The sequence below is a fragment of the Topomyia yanbarensis genome, chromosome 1 (genome assembly GCF_030247195.1).
Source record: "Topomyia yanbarensis strain Yona2022 chromosome 1, ASM3024719v1, whole genome shotgun sequence".
NCBI lineage: Eukaryota > Metazoa > Arthropoda > Insecta > Diptera > Culicidae > Topomyia > Topomyia yanbarensis.
In genome coordinates, this window is record NC_080670.1 from 148834403 (window position 1) to 148838898 (window position 4496).

Genomic DNA, 4496 nt, shown 5'->3' on the forward strand with positions numbered 1-4496 from the left:
ATCTTGCATTTTATGTATTTGAAATGGTTAGTTTGTGAAGTTTTACTTAGAAGTATAAAATAACTAGTCCAAAATATGTCGTAAAAATAATAGCATCAACATATTTCGGACACAGCTAGATTTTCTTTCATTATAGCAGTATGTTTATCAATTTAGAATAATCAAAATTATCACTTTATCAATTATTTTTTTGCGGTTCGGTTGCGGTAAAACCGCGCGGTAAAAGCTCTTTCCCGCACCGCATCTGCGGGAAAAAGTGTCTCACCGCACCGCAGATTTTGCGGTGCGGGTGCGGTAAATACCGCGCGGTTGCGGTAATTACCGCAACCGCGACGAACCCTACTTGAAGCTTTAAAAAAAGACCATCAGCAGCTGGTAAACATCACTGCGATAATGGGGCATAGGATTTCGTTGTTGGAGCAGAAACAAGAAGAATACGGCGAATTGTTGAGAGCAATGAGCAGCTCCGTAGCCGCAAAGGAGAACAAATTCTCAATAGAGCTGGCACAATCTGTTGTAGATTGCATTGATGTTGATCACGAATGTTTTGTGTTATAAAAAATTTCGAAGTTATACCGAAATCAACTGTTTTTTATTGGTAATTTGTTAACATAACGTTTTAAAGAAAAATGATCATACAAGACGAAATTAAAATACTATGTTTTAAAACCAAAAATTTTCATGTTTTGTCCCAGCCCTTTACTTGGATCGAACAATTCACCGGGTAACGTAGTTTTTGTAAATATTCGTGCAATCAAAATTATGAAAACGTCTTAATCCTTCTGCTACACATATTGTTACATCTTTTCGACTCTTTTCTACGTAAGCGTGTTTCAGATATTTTTTTAGGTAGCCGAACAGATATTCAATTGGATTATAAAAAGGAGCATATGCCGGAAGAAAAATAATAACAATACCCAAAGAACGTAAGTAATTAATTATTGAAGGGTGGCAGTGTATTCTAGCGCCGTCCATCACCCAAACAGAATATTCTCCTGGATATCGTTCTACTTGTCTGGAAGTTGCAAATGTTCGTACGCATTCAAAGAATTTTATTCGCGTGAAGGTGTTTTCAGTCGCAAATGTTTCTAGTACTCCATTGAAGCCTATAAAAAGGCTAAAGTGAACTACGTGGACGTCTTGTAAACTCCCCTCTGTATACTAGTATATCACCAATTGGTACATATCCGTTATTTCGAAGCATTGCTCGATTATCACACGACACCTCGTCTAAAAAGGCCAGATTATGTATATCTCATGAAACAGTGGACATGTTAGAAAAAAATTTATAAACGTCTTGCTGTCTTAGCTGTATGGCTCGTCGTTCCAAGACTTTCCATGAGAACCATTCTGCGTGAAGAATTCGGCTCACAGAAGCAGTACTGATTGGCTTATGAAACACTCTTTCAAACCTTTCCTTGGCTTCATCCACGTAAAGGATAGGGCAATTTTTATACAAATTAACTAGCCAAGATCTTTCAGTCGTTCCAAATCGAAGATATACCTTTTCTTGTTCTTTTCTGCTAAAAACATCCGTTTCATAAAGGCGTATCCATTTAGAAATGGTGGTTCGGTGTTTGGCATATATTTGAGCAAGCTGTATTTTGGTTAAGCCCGAATAGTAGTATCCATATAAGTAATGATACACTGTATTGCAGGAAGCATGCCGATGAAAAACTTTCTGTCGGATGTCGGTCATTGCTATACTCAGTTTTGGACAGTGAAACGGATCTCGTACTTGTTTGTCAAATAACGGAAGAAAATATATCCTAAACAACGTCAAATAGTACTAATTAGATTTGCGATAATGATGTGAAACAAAAATGTATGCCATTAAATCAAAAACAATTGTTCAAAGCAGCTCATCGCAATCAAAACAAAAACAAGCGTGAAATGAATAGGCGGATGTCACGCGGCTATCTGAAGCTGCGCATTACGACCGCCGCGAAGTGAGATTTTTTTATAAGCGCCGCACTAATTTGACAACGAACATCGAACATCACGAACATATCTCGCGCATATAAAGGGTGCACGGAATCAATTTGCATCACTTTCACTTTGCTATAACTTTATATTTTGTTGAAATTTGGATGAAATTAATTCAATGTCGAACTCTGAGTGCGTCGTATCATTACTCTGGAAAATCCGGATTACCATGAACCAGGTACTTTCATCCGGTTCAATTTGACAGAATCAAAAGGTGGTCCTTCCCAAAGCCAAAACAACTGAAAGTGTCTAAAAGAAAGCCATAGTTATGAGCATTTTAATTTGCGGGTACCCGGGTACTTTTGTCGATCTGTAAAAGGTGTTTGTTTGTTGGACACACAACAAATAACCACCATCTTCCAAAAGTTACCCATATTGATAATGGTCTACGCCTGCTTTGTGGTAGTTGGAAGTCGCCATATTGGTTGGTTACGTCAATGAACAATTTGCGATATATAAAGTACATCCTTTTTAAAATATCAATGATGATTTTCGGAATTTTTTGGGTAATCAATTCTGAATCTATTTTTATGGTATAATTGAATATTTCTTATCTCAGGATAAAAAGATTATATTTATACAACCCATTTTAGCTTCAAGGTTTTTAGTCCACTTTTGTCCTTACTGGTGTTTAAACCGGTTTTGCTCTTAATTACACGTAAATCGAAATCTACTCAGAGTGAATTTGTAACCCACTCTTGCCCTCAGCCTCTCAAATACTGTTCTGACTCTGCTAGCGATATTTGTTTCCTTCCTGATTTTAATTCGAATTTACGACGACCGGCTTATAAAAATCATGTCGTACACTATGAACCGCCACGTCAGCCTACAACTGCACTGTTAAACATTGCATACATAACTTTTTACATACGTTCAAAATCAGTGCCTCCCAGACTTTGAACCCCCCGTTCCCCCGCTGCTTTCTCACATTTGTATATTCACCGAACCGTTGAACCGTCAGCCAGCTTAATTTATAACTAAAATAACCTTTTAGTTAAGCAATTATTCAACCCGATGACACTCGGTGGCTCTGCCGGTATGGTTAGGTATATAGCTATAAAAGCATACGAGAAACTAGCATCAAGATAGAGGGCACCAAACGGCGCTATAACCGTCGGGCGACGCGGGCGCCCGGAAGCCCTTTATCCGCAATATGACTAAGGAAGCTTCTTGGGCGGCGATCTCGACGGTCGACTGGTTCTGCTCTCATTTGTTTGGAAATGTTTTGCTCTTACCGATGCGACGTACAGCAGTAGAAACATTTGCAGTGCTAATTAGCGCACCCGGCAAAGTTAAAACAGTCTACTAAAGGCAGCCTTGAGTTTGCTCGATGGTGGTTTTTTTTTTCGAGGGGCCGATAAGAGAACACCATTAGCCACAGGCTTGCGTTGAGGTAAACAATTATTATTTTTGGATAAGAGGGATTCCACCAAGATACGCTCGAAAATTTTCAAAATCCTGAACGAACATCTTCGATTCCGATGAAACTTTACACGTTTCACCGATATGGAACACATTTTTCACAATCAACGAGAGCAATTTTTTTGAGAGCGCTGAAGTTTTTACAGCATGTTTTCAAAAAAAAAAAAAAATTGCCGGATAGCCATATTAAATGCAGCAAAACTATCCGAGAAAAAGGTTCAAGGAATTGAATTCTTATGCACGGAAGAATATACACTGAAAAAGAAGTTTCGACATTTTTTACGTAAACATTTTTTAGTTTGTTTATAGTTTGTCAACGAAATCATAAAGAGGAAAGAAACATTTTAAATGTAATTGCACAATGGAATTTTTTTTAACATGTTCTTAAATTTCATACAAGTTGACAAATGAAACTATATTTTCATTTTTAAATGTGTTTGAAATGTCGATCAACATGCTTTTAACTAAAATTTTCCAAAAGTCTCTCGTTCTGTGACTTTCGGACCGATTGATCTATCTTTCCAGTCCTTGCAGTATAACGATAAAAAGAATAGTGCCAATCCGCTGCAAAAGTTATCTTGCGCATTTTCCGCTTCTTCGAGGTTTCAGTATTTTCCGTTCTTTTATGTTTCTGTGAATTTAACATTATCCGGCAAGTGAGCAGTGAAGCAGTGTTTTTTTCTAGTAAGCCGTCTGGAAACCGTTAATCACAAGTTAAGTGCCGTTATAATATTACAAATCCAATTATTGTCTATCATATAAACTTGCATTCAGCCCGTACAAAAATGACAATAGTTCACTTGAGGTGAGAAATTAAAGTCGAAACAACACTGGGCCTTACGTGATCTTCATTCGGGTCAAAGACTAAAAGTTTTTGAATCTATTGCAGTTTTCTCGCGTTCTGGCGGAACGATATTCGGTTTTGACAGAAATATCCAAAATTCGCACTAATTAGCTTCGGGTGGTGGTAAATAGTTTGAGTCTAGCAAACGATATTGCTGACCCTTTACGAAGGAGTACAGAGTATGTATATCAATCAACTGGCCGCCGCGTATAAGACCTTCTGGGACGATGAGCTACCCGCTAGT

The 4496-nt window shown here is 37.8% G+C and overlaps 1 pseudogene; it reads right to left on the reverse strand.

Annotated features, from left to right (window-relative positions):
- Positions 1–656: 656 nt before the first annotated feature.
- LOC131676508 (uncharacterized) lies at positions 657–1699 on the reverse strand (annotated as a pseudogene).
- Positions 1700–4496: the final 2797 nt, after the last annotated feature.